General features: G+C 40.4%; 1 long non-coding RNA gene across 1 annotated transcript; it reads right to left on the reverse strand.

Moving 5' to 3' along the window:
• Positions 1-12673: 12673 nt before the first annotated feature.
• LOC140704464 (uncharacterized) lies at positions 12674-18550 on the reverse strand. Its single transcript, XR_012083669.2, has 3 exons — positions 18466-18550; positions 17961-18048; positions 12674-12811 (listed from the first exon to the last, which is right to left on the reverse strand). It is a non-coding gene; the product is annotated as an uncharacterized LOC140704464 (long non-coding RNA).
• Positions 18551-18817: the final 267 nt, after the last annotated feature.

The following is an 18817-nucleotide window of genomic DNA, read 5'->3' on the forward strand; positions in this document are numbered from 1 at the left end:
ACAAAGTGCCCCGATATTAACCTCATGAATGATAGACTTCCTCAATTCAGCAAGATAGCAATGTGCTTTGGAAGGAAGGAAGGACATCAATCTCCGTCTCAGAAAATAAAAAGAATGTGTACTGTGCAGCCCGCACATAGATATCACCATATACCTCTCATTCTTCAATGAGGTTTTGTGGGGGGTGGGAAGTATTCATGAAACAGACCTTGAAACAGAGTGTGTGTTTAGAGGAGTGTGTTTGTTGGGGAGAGTGGAATGGGCCAGTGGATGGTCTCTGTAACCATATTTTTATAGCATTAAAAAATGGCAGAGGCAGCCATGGTGGTGAAACTGGACTGCACTGGAGATTCCCCACCCTATGCATGCAATTCTTTCAGTCTAAATTGGTCCATTCCTCAAACTTCAGCCTCTGCAAGAAAAAGGTGCAGATGCACTGAGAGGTCTTCTGTTGCATTATACGATATAACAGATACCCATTGCTCCATTACCCTATGACAGAATAACAACCCTTACAGCAAAGCCTGAAAATCTTGTCCCCACTCTTGCCAGTCTGAAAATCTAAGGGGTTTCTACCCACAGGTTTAAAATACAATAAGGCTAATTCAGGCAATGTGTAAGTTCATAGGCAGCTACCAGGATAACACCAGCACAATGTGCCATGTGAATAATTTATGCCAAGCTTGGAAATTGCTCATGGACCATTCAAACACTATAATAACAGAAGTTGCAGAGACTTAGAAGCAGGATGGATGAACATAAATGTGGGTGAGTGAATGAGTGAGTGAGTGAGTCAATGAATAAATGAGTGGTAGATTCAGCCTACTCTCTGAATAGGTCCACATCTCTACAATACTCTAGAAGTATTGTAGAGATGTGGGCCAAAGTGGACCCTCCTCTGTTTCTACTAAACCATTGGATTTTTATTTTTTATTTTTTGGCCATGGCTCCTCTTAAAGTTGCCAACTTTTTTCCAACTCTGATCATCAAATCATTGTTTGTGGATTGTTGTGTGAAACCTCTGCTTAAAGGTTGTAGCTGCATTCTGTTCCAGTGACGTGCATACACTCCTGGCAGGAAACAGCAGCTGACAGCAGGCGGGGTAACCCCTTCTTCTGCCCTTTCGCTTAGAGGTAGAGCATAAGATCATAAGAGTTATTTTAGCCAATCCTAGTTACGATTAGGTAACTAATATCCTATCTATCTCTCTCAGAACATACTATGTAAATCATGCTAAGTAAATAAAAGAGCTCTCAGGGTGTTGCCAGTTGGCTCTGCTGGCTCAGCCATCCACTGTTGACTCCTTTGTTCTCTCTCTAAGGCAATTAGCCTTCCTTTGTTCCGTGATCACCCACATATTGTGCCAAAGGAATGCCTAAAGTACTCAGAAACATGTTCAGTGATGCCAGATAAAGAGGGTTCCATCCTCTGAGATGTCAGGGCCGGAACCTGGTATCAAAGGCTGGGCCCTTATGATATTAGGTAGGCGGGGCTGGCAAGAGTAGGGTGGGGAATGAAACTGCATCTGGACCAGCTGTTCATGGAAATGGGCACAGATGGAATCTGGATCAGTGATTCCAGGACTTTTGATATTACCTGATTAGCCAGTTTTTTCCAAAGTTAGAGCAAGGTGAAAGAAAGCACTTTTTAGCATTTGGTCAGGTGCCAAAATGCATGCACCAGATGAAGTGATTATTGCCGCTATTCGAGTTAGGGCTCATATTTCGTGTGGCCTCAACTATAGCACACATGACATTTGGGGCATTTTTTCCAGGCCATATGTTTCTCTTGTGGTTTGTGGATGGCTCAGAGGGGAGTCTCCTCCAAGCAAAGCTGCTACCATGCAATCATCTTCATTCATGGAATTTTTCTCCGGGGATAGCATTGTCCCGACATCACCATCTGCCAAGGGAAACCCTCTGCTGTTTTTGTTGCTGTCATCTTTTTCTTCATAGTCGTCTTCTTTCCTCAGATACTCTGCTGCAGAGAAAATGACAGAAGAGGTGAGCAGGATTTGTTGATAGGTAGACCCAGAAGCCCTCTGTGTGGAAGTGTTCTTACTCTTCCATTTTTCTAGATGACATGGCTGCTTCAGAATTTGTCTGGTATTTGCCTAAGGCAGAAGATGTCTAGGAACGAAGCAATTTTTGCTGTGGCTGGATGAGAAAGGAAGACAAAAATTTTCTCTGTGTTTCACATCTTGCTTTTGCTGACATGGTGGAGAGCAATAGAGGCTTCTTTGTTCTATCCTATCAGTTGCTGCTGAAGTATCTGGACTTCATACCTGTGGTGTGAAACTGAGTTGGGGAAAAAGAGAGAAGGTGTGTGGCTCTATCTTAGCATAAAGGTAAAGGTTCCCCTTGACATTTAGTCCAGTTGTGTCCAACTCTAAGGGGCGGTGCTCATCCCCGTCTCCAAGCAATAGAGCCAGCGTTTGTCTGTAGAGAGTTTCGGTGGTCACGTGGGCAGCGCGACTAGACACGGAACAGCATTACCTTCCCACCGAGGTGGTACCTATTTATTTACTCGCATTTACATGCCTTTGAACTGCTAGGTTGGCAGGAGCTGGGACAAGCTACGGGAGCCCACTCCATCACGTGGATTCGATCTTACGACTGCAGGTCTTCTGACCTTGCAGCACAGAGGCTTCTGTGGTTTAAACCGCAACACCACCACGTCCCACCTATCTTAGCATAAGCCTTTGTTATGGTGTGTGCTGTACATGTGCCTGAGAAAGAAAGCATATAGTTAAGTATGTAAGAATATATCTCTGTACATGTAGATATATATGAGAAAACACATATTTATGCATGTTTCTGGGACAACCCATAATAACAACCCCTATGGCAATATTAAAAGTTGCAATAAGAACTGAGGCCAGAATTCTCCACAATACTTGCCTAAATTTCTAGGAGGAAAGGGTGCTGCGGAGAGTTGGAAGAACTGTGTAATTACAGTTTACTGCCTTGTTGCACAGAAACTATCTGTGTCAGAAGTTGGTAGTAGGATAGTCAGGAATAACCTTTATATTGCAGTAGCATGGCTAGGAATATGTGGCAACCCCCTCATGTTGCTGACACCCATTACCCCCAGCCAATATAGCCAAAGCTAAGGGAAGAGCGAGATGCTGTTCAGCAACATCTGGGAAGCCACACACTCCTAATCCCTCTTACCCAGGCCTCCACTGACATGTAGCTGAACTACAAGTGTGGCTTCAGTCCAGTAGTCCTAACTGACTATACATTCATTGACTGGGATCTGGATGTCTGCAGTGAATTTTTCTAGGCAGCCAGAAAGTGGATTTTTGGAACATTTCTTTAGATCACTTTAGTTTTCCTTTAAAGGGGATATCAGAAAAAGCTAGAAACACCAGATGCAACAAAAGGAACTTTTAAAAAAAATAAACAAAAATGATTTTTTTTCTCTCTCTCTTTTATAAAAATACAAATGTAATTGTTTGAATTAACTCAAAAAGCTCAAAAAAGTTTGTTGATTTTTTTAATGCAATAAGCTGGAGAAAATAACATGAGCAGGGGAGGATGTGAAGACTCATGCCCAGAAGAATTGATGAGCAGTAACAAGAAACAGCTGAAGATCTGCTCCCAGCCCCCAGCTCCCGCCCCTTTCCATTTGCCCTTGGGGTCAAGTTTGCATTTTTGGAATCCTGATTGCCGAGAAATTGGAGGCTTGTGTTCCGCTCAAGGTCTGACTTGTTAATGGGAGGCCTGAGGCTGAGTGCACTGAAATATGAGGAACTGTATTACAAATGCTAGTCTAAAAGTCCCAGTAAAGTTTTAAAGATGGGATGGGTGGGAGGAGGAAGAATCTGTCTGTGACCATATAGAATAGCTGAACAGCTGCAAAGCAAAACCTCAGGGACACCCCCGGTTTCCCCTTACTGAGAAAACATATGGTGCTTTAGACACATGTGCTTCCCATGTGGAGGCTACATTTCATGCATAGATTTTATGTGTCTTAAGTGACTGCAGTTTGGCTCAAATCTGTCTCATAGGTGACCTGTTTCAAAGCATACAAAAAAATACAGGAATTCCTTTGAACATGAACATTGAATGGCATGTTATGTGAGGACTTATCCTTGAATGTAATTCTCTGGACCTTTGATTTGAGAGAGAAGCAGAATTCAGGAAAGCACTCTGTGATAGATCTTCTCTACATCTGTCAGTCTGTTTATGGTGTGTGATTTAAACCTCAACTATCTGGGGAATAATAAAAAATAACATCTCAACATAAAAGTTCTTTATCCTCCAACTAACACGGAACGCTATGTGTCTATCAACTAAACAAAACTTATAGTCCTTGTAATAATCAAAGAAAATTATTGTATTCCTCTGCTTATATTAGGGTTACCAAATGCAAAAGAAGACATAGAAACCTTAGAATAAATAAATAAATAAATAAATAAATAAATAAATAAATAAATTAATAATAATAATAATAATAATAATAATAATAATAATAATAATAATAATAATAATAATAATAATAATAATAATAATAATAATAATAATAATAATAATAATAATAATAATAGTAGTAGTAGTAGTAGTAGTAGTAGTAGTAGTAGTAGCAGTAGTAGTAGTAGTATTAGTATTAGTATTAGTATTAGTATTGAAAAACTCCAGGCACAGTCAAAAATATAAAAACATTGACTGGTATTATGTAAAAGATACAAGTTTTAACTGAAAAACTAAGTATCTGTTAAATATTGACACAGTATGTATGCTGTTACTAATATTGCTCTTTTTTGTAGTGATGTGGACAGATTACATTTACCACTTGTATCTGTTATATAATACCAGTAAATGTTTTTACCAGTCAAAGACAGCATGGAATATTAATAGTTCTGTATTAAAGGGAATTTCAGCTTACATGACAAGCTGCTTCTGCTGGAGTCTCCTTTTCTACAGGAGAGGTGCAAGAACCCTCTCCTCTTTTTCACCCAACGACCTTTGTTTGTAAGGCAGTGAACCATGGAAATAACCTTACAACTGCAGTCCTGTCCTTGCCTATCTAAGTGTACATTTCATTAAACTTTATAGGAATTAACGAAACAATTTTGTTGCAATAAGAATAAAATCAAAATAATAAAAAACTGTGGCCAAAACAAAAGCGCGCGCGCACACACACACACACACACACACAAACATACGTCCTTCAGTGTCTCTTGAACAAAGAAAACAAAAAACTTTTTCTTGTACCAATTGAGGGTTCTAAGTATGGTTCCACATTTGCTCCAAATAAATCACCAAATTTCTTAGATTTTACCATAGGGGTAACATTTATTGGATTATTTGACAACAGTCCAGCATCAACGAACGTGTTTCAAACTTTCTCCCCATCAGACAACTGGTCAACGGGGCGTTTTCCAATCTTCAAACTTAAAAGGGTTTCTGCTCTGAACATTCCAAGGACCAGGCCAATCAGGCAGGGTGTCCGGGTTTAATAGGGGGGTGGTGTCCTCCTCTTGAAAGTCCACCCAGTTATGATCCCGGGTGGGTTCCCCCATCTGCCATGGGGTACCTCGATCCCCCTCTGATGCATCACCCACATCCTCCATTCCAACCTTTCTCTCTGCTCCCTCTCAACCTTCTCCTTCTCTTCCCTCAACTTCCTCCGCCACTCCTGTGTCTCTTTCTCTCCCCAATATGATGGCTTGTGGGTGAGTTCTCTCTTCCCCCATGCATCCACTTCTTCCTTTGGAACCCTTAGCTTTTCTACTTGTCCCATCCAAGGGTCTTCTATCCAAATCCATTCCCAATTGCGCGGTGACTCCTTCTCCTCCTTTTATATCTCCCAACCCTGCCTCCATTTACTTCCCGCCCTTTTTCTCCCATGCCCGCCAAGAGAATCCTGGTCTCTTTAACCGTTAGTTCATTTTAACCCTTCTCTAGGTTCCCCGGGTCTGGTCCGGGTGGTCTTGTCTTCCTGGGTGGGGGAACTGGTGGGGTCTGTCTTCCTTTCTCATTTCTGGTCTCACAACCAAAACCAACAGAAATGATGTAGCTGGTTATTTGACAGGCACCAATCTCTTTGGTCCACTAAAGAAAAGTAGCCAGTTACGAAGCACTGATCAATAATCTGAATCTTTAAACAAATTAAATAGTCTGAATCTTTAGATTTTATCAGGCTGAAGTTTGGTAACTGTGTCCAAAAGCAGAAACTGTAGCCGACAATGAGAAGTGGAATCTGATTTTACAAACCCAAAAGACTGTCTCTCTTTCCTATATTAACAGGCTTTCAGCTCTGATTGTGGCTGTTCATAGAGAACTGTGGGAGAAATAGAACAAATGCTTTGAGGTTGGGGACAGAAACCAGGTGGGGCCATTGTGGCTTGCATTGCTTCCTCAGAGGTCAAGATAATTCTGGGCCTAGTCAGTTAAATTTTATGTTTCTTTAAAGTCAGATGTTGCTCGGTGTTCCAAGAGATTGTAATCAATGACTGTGAGCGAGAACATCTGTATGTAATATGGTTTCCTGTAAAAAAATCAGAAAAGCAGCAAGGGAGGAAGAGAGGCAAATACAGAAAGTAATAAAGTATCTTCTTTTAAAGTTACTTTAGGACTACGACTCCCAGAAGCATGCCGTTGTGATATGTATAAGGCCTGCTTCTTCATTCAAGTTATCTTCTTGTAAGTGTTGCCTGGCATTTCTAATCTTCCTATGAAGTCATTGATGACAAAGTTAATACAGGAATGGTTGTTATGGGTTTTTCAGGCTCTTTGGCCGTGTTCTGAAGATTGTTCTTCCTAACCTTTCGCCAGTCTCTGTGGCCAGCATCTTCAGGGGACAGCACAGAGACTGACGAAACATCAGGAAGAACAACCTTCAGAACACGTCCAAAGAGCCCAAAAAACCCACAACAACCATTAGATCCCAGCCATGAAAGCCTTCACAAATACATTAATACAGGAACACAGTACAGTATTTACTTATCTGGCTAGAGCTGATTTACTCCTAACCAGAGAAGTATTCTGTAAAGTCAATCTACAATATGGGTAGCTCATTAGTGGTGGGAAAACACATAGCTATAGGAAAAGGCAGCAAGAGATGTTTTCCAAGGACTTGCCAAATGGGGAAAATGTCATATGTATTCTGCCCTTATGAGGTGAAAAGAGAATTAAATGGCTGGGGGAGGAGAATAGAAATATAGGGATAATTGATCTGCCATTTCTCACCGTCTCTTTATTCAGACCTATGGAAGGAAAGGAGAACAAGAATGATATGGTGGCTGGTTCTGAATCAGCTGCTTCTGAGAAATTTGCCTTGCTGAGACACTAGCACAGGGATCTCCAACTATGGCCTGTTGCTCTGGCCCTCAGGGAGTTTAGGCTGATGTGGGAAGAAAGTATAGTGTGAGAGATTTTTATAGGACTAAAGGTTTCTGGGATTCGCAAGCAAAGCAAGAGCTAACTGTGGTGCACAATCACTGCACCTCCTGTGCCAAGAAAAGCTTCACCTGCTGACTTTCTGCCTGTTGTACAAAATAGAGGGGTGTGTCTATCAGCAGGAAAAGCTTTTCCACAGGGATCACAAACATACCAGCCAGCACCATCTGTGAAAAAGCAGCAGGAATGTTTCCAAAGAGATTTGGTCTCTGAAATAACAATTATTACCTCAGTTTTTCCCTCCTTTGCAAAGTCAGAAGGAGAAAGACAGAAGGCCTTTGGAACAGATGTTGATCTATGAAATTGGGGGGTAATGGCAGAGGAATGCTTGCTGAACTCAGTTAGGCCTCACCGGGATAAATTTATGTCAGGAAGAAGAACTGTTAATCAAAGAAATTTTGTTAACCATAATTCTTCTTTAATCACATAAGTATGCCTCCCTTTCTGGGACATGGAGTTGGGCATACAGTGCCAGCTTCCGTACACTGATTTACTCACTCTGTTCTGACATCGTTGACATCCACAGGGCCTCTAAAAACTAGATTATGTTCAAAAATCATCTTAACACTTGGCAGTTATTTCAAGACTGTTTCAAAATTCAAAAATTACTGGGAGGGAAGATGGCAAGTCGTGTTGATAATAAGGTAGTGTACTTACCCTTGTACAGTATGTAAAATTTATATTATTGGAAGCAGAAGATCATGAGGATTCATTCAAATCATGGGAACTTGATATGAGACAAGAAATAAACTAATGCTTGGAAAAACACATGGAACACTAGAATATAAAAATCCATGACAATAAGGGTAAAAAGATTTTAAGTTAGTTTTGAGATAGTACTTAAGTCCAATGATGGCAATTACTCTAAGATGTGCTGGAGAAGTTGTGAGAAAATAGGTACTTGAAAACTTGTTGAAAAAGAGCCCTAACAATTGGTTTGTGTGTGATGTGGTTAAGCTATAAAAAGGAGTCAGTTTCTGGGATTTTTTACCTGCTTGGTGTCTCTTTGTGAATGATAATGAGCACAAGAGAGTATCCTGTAGACCAGTGGTTCTTAACCTTTGTTACTCAGGTGTTTTTGAACTGCAACTCCCAGAAACCCCAGCCAGCAGAGCTGATGGTGAAGGCTTCTGGGAGTTGCAGTCCGAAAACATCAGAGTAACAAAGGTTAAGAACCAGTGCTGTAGACCATCTTGAATGCTGCCATTAGTATTGCCAACATTCAGGCTGCTCTTTGATATGTAAAGCTTGCCATCCTTTTCCTTGTTGACAATGAAGGCATGATATTGTGCAACAATATTGGGCCATTTTCTGGTGTTTTTAATTATGGATACAGAAAGCACCACATCCATAAACTAGACGGTTTTTTAAAAAAAGATTTAAGTAGAAAAAGAAGTTGGGAGTGGTTTTGTCACAGCCCCACCCCATTATTATTTTGAAAACTGGATACCACCTCCTACATGAAAAAGCCCCCTGCATCTTGAAATAGCTGGGGAGAAGCAACTATGGGGGTGGGAAAATGTGAGAACATTGCCCCATGAGAGGCCTTTAAAGTAAAAATATTTTAAAAAATAAAAAGTTGGGAGTGTCAGTGTCAGGATGAGGGTCCACTGACTTTCACCGGCTTCTATTTTAGACTGTTCAAGGCTAATTTCATTACCTCTTAGTAAGACTGGAACTTTGAGGACATTTGACAAGCAGGAACTCCATGCTTTGGCTAGTCTCATGTCATATGACTTGTATTTCTTGCAAAAAAGGAAATGGTTATATATGTGCATGAAATTTGCAAATGACACTTTATATCTGTAAAAAAAATTACCAGCCAGAAACATATTGCAGTTTTACGCCGGTGTAAGCATAATGGAATAAATAATCAATTGCCTCTAATTAATAAGTTGCCACCTGCATCCCTAGCCTTGTGAAGTGTTCATTGTGCAGGTCACTTCGTACAAGAGGTATCATTCTGAAGTTCTGATAATGGAATGCAGAATATATCTGTTGCTCAAATGACTTACAAAGTGCACATCAATGTCATTTGCCTACTTTCCTTCAAAGTATTGGGAAAACAATGTCCAGGAAAAGACTGAGTCTTAGTGTCTAAATATTTGGGGCAGTCACAAATTTTATACATTCATCATCGTTGATGAATGCAATATGTTAAGCTCATATTAGAACCCAAATACAAACATTATGAAAAGAAACAGCTCTGAGGGTCTCACCCAGAAGGGAAAGATAACTCTCAGTAACTAAACTGGGTATGCCATATACAATCTAAAAGACAAAGGCCTGACAGGGAGACGACAAGGGAATGACTCTGGTCAGCAAGATAAGTATTATGCACAATTATCTAACTGTTGTCAGCAGCTTTATCTTTGTAAGCATTACAGCAGTCATGATTTGTGCAGTGGGATTTGGGAGAGAACAAAGAAGTGGCTCTGGCATTAAAATGTCCAGCACTCATACTGCAGGATCACAAAGGTGGTGGGGCATATTTATCATATGTGAAATAGATGACCGTGCACCGTGGTACAAACAGCAAGACAAACTTGAGAGTGACATAGATGATGAGGGGGGGGTTGCACGTCCGCAATATTTAGAGGTCAGGTTGCTCCAGGATAATGACTATCAGAAGAATTTGGGAAGGGCTCTACAATGCTGGACTCCCATCTCTAGCTCTCCGTGTTCTGTGGTGCAGCTGGGATTGGACCTCAAGGCAGAAGGCCAAGGGAGCAGCATGTGATGGGGGCATTGGCACCTGACTCAAACATGGGCATGCTTGGCAATGGATGCTGTACCCCTTTGTTCTTTCTTCAGTTAAAAAAAAGTGTTGTAGTCAGGAACACAACAGCTGGGTCGTCCGTGACAATTCTTCCGTTCTATTATTTTTCCTTTTAATAAGGATGCTTTTCTATTGTTACAAAATGGTGCTTAATCGCAAATAAACGTGTTTGGCATCAGAAAAGCAACAGTCTGAGATTTAAGTAATACTGAATGTGCACATGCTCAGGAGCAGTTCCTTTTGATCAGGATTAGCAAAGAGTTTTGCTTTTCCCTTAATCTAATATGTTGGGAATGTAGCAGCACTTGTAAACAGTGGAAAGATGAGGGTGATGGGGGAAGGGTTGGGGAAATGCTAGTTCTGAATTAGGCAGCTGAAGGAACAGACAAGACTGGTTGCACTTCTGAACAGGCTGTGGTGCATGGTTAGGGAACAGTCAATCTCTAGATGTTTTGGACTGAACTCCCATTAACTCTGACCAGCACAGCCAATGGTGAGAGACACTGGCAACTGCTGTACAACAACCTTTGAGGGGCTACATGTTTCTTAGTCTTATTGTGGACAATGGGCTGGTTTATACAGTCCGTATGAAAATGTGGTACTTTATTTGTATGCATCTTTAGACTTGCTTAGGAGTATCTAAATGGGTGACCCAAGGCTTGATATTAATAAATTACAAGTGGCATAGTTCTCTCATTGTACTTTTAAATTGTTTTAATTTGGTGTTTGTTTTTAATGTGACAAGTTGTTTATTTTTAATTTTTATTTTATAGCTGTTTGTTAATTTGTTTTAGTTCACATTGTGAGCCACATTGGGTCCTGCACTGGGAGAAAGGTGGTATGTAAAATAAATAAATAATATGGCGGGTGGTTTATTTTGTTTGCTTGTTTTTGTTATTGAGTATGTCAGGAGGCTTGACCAAACTCCGGGAGGCAGTGGAAGACGGGGGGGTCTGGCGTGCTCTGGTCCATGGGGTCACGAAGAGTCAGACACGACTTAACGACTAAACAACATGTCATGAGGCTACATTACAAAACACAAGACATAGTTATTTTATTGGTGTGAGAAGCAATGCCTTCTAATCACCTTAAAACATTTTATGTATTTTCAACATTTTAGAGGCATGTTGATAAGACTTTTTTCCCAGGTTTTATGCCATTCTCTTGTCAATCCCAGTTTTCTTTTTAAAAAGGCAAATAAAAGCAGCAAAAAAAGTAAAATGGTGTAGTAACTAATAGCATAGTAACAGAGAACCTTACTTTTTCAGCCTTTTGGTAATGATAATGGTTAACTTTCCAAACATGGTTATGAATAATGGGAACAAGTTATTTTTAAAAAATAATTTTCCAAGCTCCGTAGAACCACAAGCAATAGAGTACTAGCTGTGGCACACAACATTTGTCAGACCACTGAGGGCCAAATCATGAAGTGAGCTGATGGCATGTATGGTTTGTTAATAGTGGATGCCCTGAATGAAGAACAGCCATTCTCAATAAGGGCCACATGGGCCCCTGGTACATTTGAAGGGGCCACAGACTGCAAACAATTCTTCACACACCACCTTATAAGGTTCATTATGCATCGTATATTATCCTGATTTGACCTATATTTCTTTCATATTGTGTTTATGGCCACGGCCACAACAAAGTTGAGAATAGAGATCTGAGAATCATAGAATTATTGAGTTGGACTGGGCCTATAAGACCACTGAGTCCAACCCCCTGCTCAATGCCCAAATCCAAATCAAAGCAGAACTGACAGTTGGTTATCGACTTTTCCTTTGAATGCCTCCAGCACTGGAAACCTTACCAGCTCCCGAGGTAACTGGTTCTATTGTTGTACTGCTCTAACAGTTAGGAGGTTTTCATGATACTCAACCAAAATCAGGCTTCCTGTAACTTCAACACATTATTACATGTCTTGCACTCCGGAATAACTGAGAACAGATTCTGACCCTCCTCTGTGTGACAGAAAAAAACAGGCATTTTAGGGGGCTTAGTTACTCCTGAGAGCATGTTAGCGTTGGAGAGACCACAACAGTAGTAATCTTTTGTGTTTGAGAAATCAGACTTCAATGAAATCTCATGTTTACATTCTGAGATTCAGCCATGAAGTGAAGCACACTGTAGGTGGCGAGAAAACCTCCTGCTGTGACAAGTACATACAACCAGCACTTAAGGAATTTCCTCTTCTCAATCACAAGCTGTCTTCAATATTTGCTTCTGCCTTTAGTGACTTCTGGCAAAAGAGAATGCCAGTCAGGAAGGTAGAGAAAGGAAATTTGAATAAGGAGAAAATACTCTGTGCAGATGTAAACAGCACTGACTGTTTCTCCATACTACCAAACTCAGGCTGAGACAGGCAGGCAGGCATGTCTGTTTACAGAAAAGCTTAAGTTTACCAAGAAATGCAACTCCCATTTCCTGTTCACTGTACAAAGCCAAATGTTGAACAGAGACAGATGGACGCAATGTCTTTATAAATCAAACAAACAAGTCACCTAATTTTTATTTAGTAAAAATATGAAAAAGTGGCTTGTGCTGCCATCAATCTTGAAGGCTGGTCAACAGGACTTGGAAAGGCCAAGAGGGAAGTGGTGGTTGATTCCAGATGGGGTTGGGTTCCCTGTGCCAAAACAAACAGTTTAAATGTTTGGTTTTGTACACTAATCTCTCAGGATGCCGGATTGGTGTCCTACTTGAATAGGACAGTAGGTATTTCAATAATCATGTATCAACACAGGTCATTGAGACATATGCAGAAGGAACTTGTCCTTGACCGTTTTTCATAGTTTTCGTATTTTTGGTTTCTTTTTACATATTCCAAGATTATTCCAATCCAACATATGTGAGACAGCAAGTTTAACACCCATCTCGATGTTGTACTATCCTCTCCCTTTCCATCCTTGAGCCAATGTGAATGTTGTAGACTTGCCAGAGGAAGATGTGGGGTTTCTTATCCCATGTCCTACTTCCTGAACTATTAGTGTGTGTGTAGAAGAATATGGACCATGTATGTACATCTTCCCACAAAGAAATGACAGGTATAGGATGCAATTCCTACCCGTTTGTCATGGCTCTGTTGAAGAATTCCTCCAACAAGGATGACTTGGGACCCCCTGAACTATTTTCTCCCCTGCACATTACTCACCATTTTTTCAGTTGAAAAGGAAATTTGCTTGCTTAGCTGTTGACTGGAACTGTCTTATTCCAAGTGTAGTCAAATCATAGATTTGTAGAGAGGTGATAATGATATTGAGAGTTTTATTTTTTATTCCTTCTCCAGTGATTCCTCTTAGCACAATATACTGTGTCAATGCTTTTATTAAGCTGTCCTCTTCAGGTCCAGAAAGCCCTTATTCTGGATAGAACCATCATGGGTAGTTCTTAGACACCACCAGCATGTATGCAACATTGGGATCTCTCTCTCTCTCTCTCTGCCATGAATTACTGTATTTTGCAATTTTATATCAAACAGCATTGCCCATTTCAGTGAATCAAATGAGAAATCTTGGAGATCATTTGCAGAGATCTTGTCAGAGATCCTCTGTGAACCTTTTTTGTTTTGTTTTGACAACTATCATTGTTTTGTTGCCATCAACAAACTTGGCCAAAATCTAACAAGTTAAAAAGGTCTGGTGGGTTCTCATCACTCCCTCGTTTGAGCATAGAAACAAACCCAAGAACATTAGTCTTGATTTGGGGGTAGCTGCCAGGCAGTAATCCGAGTCTTCAGTTTACACCTTCTTACCACCAGTCAGTCCCCTCTAATACCATTTTGTGCATTATTCGTAGCTGCTTTGATTATGGGTGCTTCGTGATCACTGAGGCTGCGGGCAATTAGTGAAGAGGCCAGTCATGTATATATGGTTTATTGTTTGCTTGATGATTTGCTTTGCAGTTAGTTTGGTTTTTATATTTGGGAAATCAGGACATACAAAATTTAGGCTCAGCTCCAAGACTAACCTTGTAATTCTGCACACTATGTCTTCATATCTTTAAAACTGAAAACTATATATGTATCAATCTCACCCTTGTTCTTTCTGTAACACAGGCTTCTATTTGATGCGAAGCCACTTGGGCCTAATTTCTGAGTGAGGAAGAGCTGATACATTACAGCACCTGAGTCAACCATTATTCATGGCTTTCTGCTCCTTCTTTCTATGTAGGCACCTGTCAAGCGTTTTAAATTCTATTTAAGAATTCACTTCACAGATAGTCAAGCTTCAGTAAAGCTGTTAAATTTCCCTCACTCGGAATAAGCCAAATTGTTGTTCCTGAGGTGTGGCACTGAGCCAACTATGTTGTGTACAATATTGGAGGGACCTGCTGGTTTCTGCCTGAGTCATCACCTGTCATAAATGCAAGGCATCAGAGCAATGGCAGAATGCTGGAAACCACCTTGTTTCCCCCAGATTCAAGGAATGAGGATAGGATGGGTAGGTGGAATATGCCATCACTTTCACCCACTCTACCTTCCCCTGCCAAGAGTTTTTATATGCCACAGAAGGACAGGCCATCTGCCCAACATCACGACTTTTCATCCAATATTCCTTTGTGTCTTGTAGATTATACTTCAATGTTTTGCTTTGAAAATTGGAGGCCAAATAAAGGTTCCTGGCGTATTATATCACATCCGCTACCACTGAGGCTGCGGAAAATTGAGTGGAGAGAAAGCTGATGGCTACAGCAGTGCCACCAAGGAAGTTATATTACATCATGTCATGATTTATCTTACAAAAATAATGCCAAAATGGAAAAGCCATGTGTGAAAAACTAAGTACACCGTTACTGCTTCCATAGGAGTTAAGAGGCTAAGAAGCAGCCAGGTGCTGCTAACCAAATGCCCTTCAGTAACTGATCATCAGCAAGCGTGACCACTTCTATAAAAGCCAAAGTTTTAGCAGTTTGCCGGTCTGGAGTATTCAGGTGTGTGTTAACACAATGTCAATGAAGAAACACATCAGCAATGATTGTATAGAAGCAATTATTGTGGCCCATCAGTCTGGGAAGGATTATAAATCCATTTCCAAACAATTTCAAGTCCATCATTCTATAGTGAGGATGATTATTCACAAGTGGAAAACATTAGAGACGGTTTTGTCTCTAATGTTTTCCATTAGAGTGCCACCAAGGAAGTGCTGGAGTATGTGGCACAAATCAAGATGTCAACCAATGATCCTGGTTTCAGAGAGCTACTGCTAAAACAAAACAAAGTCAGCTTTGGGAATTTGAAGTATTCAACCTTTTCTCCTCCTGTGTTTCTGTTCCCAACCCCTCCTCTCTCTCACTCACTCACTCTCTCTCCCTCCCCCCCCACCTAGCCCTTTCAATAAAGATGGCCCATTGTAGCCTTTCATATGCACGTGTGTTTGTCTAGTAGAACCATCAGCCCTAGTCAGCTGAGCCAGTGGTGAGGAATAATTGCCTGTTCTTGGCTTACAATAATACATTTGGAAGCCCTCTTTGGAAAAGTCCAAGTAGAATGGAGAGTAGGCTGGTATGGAAGAGATTAAGCACCTGCTTAGAATCATACAATTACAGAGTTAGAAAAAACCTCAAGGATTTTCTGACATTGTCTGTGGCAGTCCCGAACAGCTCTTACCCACAGGAAGCTCCTCCTAATGTTTAGTCAGGATTTACTTTCTTGTAATTAGAAGCCATTGGCTCAGGCCTTATCCTCTGAAGCGACAGAAAACAAGCTGCCCCATCTTTCAGATATCTGAAGATAACTGTCATATCACCTCTCAATCTTTTCTTCAGGCTAAACATAGCCAGCTCTGTCAATCATTCCTTACACATCTTAGTCTCCAGACTATTTACCATCTTGGTCCCACTCCTCCTGATACATACTAACATCTTGATATTGCTCAGTACTGAGCTCAATACTCTGGGTGAAATCTGACCAAACACAGTAAGAATGATACTATTATTTTATTATTGATGCAGCTTAGTATTGCATTTGCCTTTTTTGATAGCACGTGACACTGTTTACTCATGCTTAGCCTGTAATCTACTATAACCCCAGATACATTTCAAAACTATATTGCCAGGCCAGATGTCACCCATCTTATGTTGTCCATCTGATTTTCTGGACCAAATGCAACACTGTACTTTTATCCCTATTGAAATGAAGGCAAAAATCCAGTTGCTTAATGCAGCAAGTTATACTAAAGATGACTCATTGAATCAATGGGAATTTAGTAAGTCAAGCTCCTCTGTATGTTCCATTGATTCAATGAGCCTACTCTAACTATGACTTTAGCAAAATAAGCCACAAGTAGAATAGGCCCATTTGACTCTGGGTATTTATTGAGAAGTTGGCTCATGAAATCCCCAAGGACTCAATGGTCTATTCTAGGCCATTTTTAGTGCAATTTTACAATGCTATGCAAAAATTTGTGGCCATAATTTTATTTGTTGTTTTTTCAATTTCCCAGTCTGTTAAGGTCACAGTGAACTCTGATTTCATCTTGTAAAGTTTTCCTACCTTTTTTTTTTTTTCTGGGGAAAGCATACCACCTTTGAGGGCTGCTACTGAAAAGGTCCCTCTCTGTAGCCATCCACCTTCCTACAAACAGAAGGGATACCTTCAGGAGCCCCTCTGTGAAAGATCTTGTGTACAGTTGGAATCATGAGGAAGCCAACCTTTGACTTAAAATGGTTGCTTCCTACATTCTTTGCATAACTTCTGAAAGCAGTGATTAGAGCTCGGTCTCTGACCTCTCCTCTAATAAGCTTGTGTATCAAGAGTTGCTCATAATATTGGGACATAATACTCCCAGTGGAGCTCAATGGGGTCAGGCACGCCAATTTTGATACACAATAGTTAATGTGTTCATCAGCTGCTTGGAAATATTTCCATCTTTGGGTCATAAGTGCAGATTGCTATAATTTTTAGGATAATTTAGCATAGAGTATTTATTCTGGCTTGTTCTGGGAAACTTCAGTTCAGGGAGGTCTCCCTGTTTGGTAACAGTGCTTCTGGGGTAGAAAGAAAGGCATTTTTGTACATAGGAGCTGAACATTGGAAGCGAGATATATGTGCCTCCTCAGTGATTTATTTGTCAATGAGCTGAGCTGATTATGTAGTTGGGAATTTCTATTCTAGAATTCACTGATCACTGAGGCTTCTTTATCATTCGCTTGCTTAGAGTAAGGAGGTGGGACTGAAGAAATAAGTCACTCTACTGAATAACTACAGAGAAATAAAAGAAATTAGACATAGCAAATTCAAATAAAGTAATAAATGCTTGGTCAATTCTTCCCTTCCCAATGGGCTGATATGATTCTACAGTGAAAAGCCCTGTTCAAGTGTTAGGATTCCAAGTGTGTAATTCATGACCAAGGAGATTAATCTGGCACTGCTCCCAGTGTTGCAATTGCTGATTGCCCTCTGCACGTGGAACATCACCATTCCCAATTCCAGAGAGAGCATCCATGGATAAAGAAAATTTTATTCTTCAGAAGGTCACCTTCCATACTTTGAATACAGCTGAAGATTATGACGGTAAGGGCAAGTCTAGCCCACCCTCTTTGCTCATATGATTAATCCCAGACTCCTAATCACTGGATGACTGTTATTACCCCTCCAGACATATGATGAGAGGTGCTAGCACAGACTGAACAAAATAAAGTAATGCAGCACCAAAGCCATCCAGGGATACCAAATCCCTAGACAACAGCTAAAATTCAGTTTTCTGCACATGTCCCAGCTTCTAAATATTAAGCCAAAAGAGTCTAGGCAAAACATATGAAGGACAAAAACACCATACCTGGCTGAATGGATGAAGTCCAAAAAGTGTCTCCCACCAGGACAAGATGCTAGCTGGACCATCTAGAAGTCAATTCAAAACTCTGAAGCTAAGTAGGAAGATCAAAGAATAATCAAGTAAAGTAGGGTTACCTGGATACAGGACAAATGTCCTATGACTGCAGAGAAATTCAATCAATGTAGCACTCATAGGCATGCAATTTATGCCCCAACACATTTCCAAGAGAAGTGTTTAGAGTATAGCTGCTATACTTTGAACATGTGTACATAAATATGTACTACCAGAAGCATTTTAAGCTTATTCATGAAAGAATGTGGCTCCCTGGAAAGAACTGGTGGAAACTTAACAGAATTCAGTGCTTTTCGTTTAACTCTGGATGCAAAACTTAAGACAGGTCAAACTTAGTTTAGAAAAATACTCTACATATGTAACTTAAACAGCTTATCCATATACAGTAGAGCATAACATGATAACATTACAGCATATACATTAACTGGTTACTCACAATCCAGTATAACACAGCATGACCTCTTCTATACCAGAGCAACCCAACAACCCCTTTATTACAGCAGTAAAGCAATGCTTTCCCACAGCTTCCTTTATACAGAGAAAAAGCCTCTGTAATCAGCAAAACCTGCTTCATTTCGCTTGAAAGCCTCTGACTTTGCCCTTTTAACCAGCAACAGGTGTATCCTAGCTCTTTACTTAAAGTCTTTCTTACATATTTTAGTTACATGAGTACATTTCATATGTTCAAGACTTTAATTTACAATATGGTGAATTTAGCTCCATTACAAATATCTTGACACTAAGCTGCATTTAAAGGCAGCTGAGACAACGCTATTGAAGTAGCCTGC

The sequence above is a fragment of the Pogona vitticeps genome, chromosome 2 (genome assembly GCF_051106095.1).
Source record: "Pogona vitticeps strain Pit_001003342236 chromosome 2, PviZW2.1, whole genome shotgun sequence".
Classification (NCBI taxonomy): Eukaryota; Metazoa; Chordata; class Lepidosauria; order Squamata; family Agamidae; genus Pogona; species Pogona vitticeps.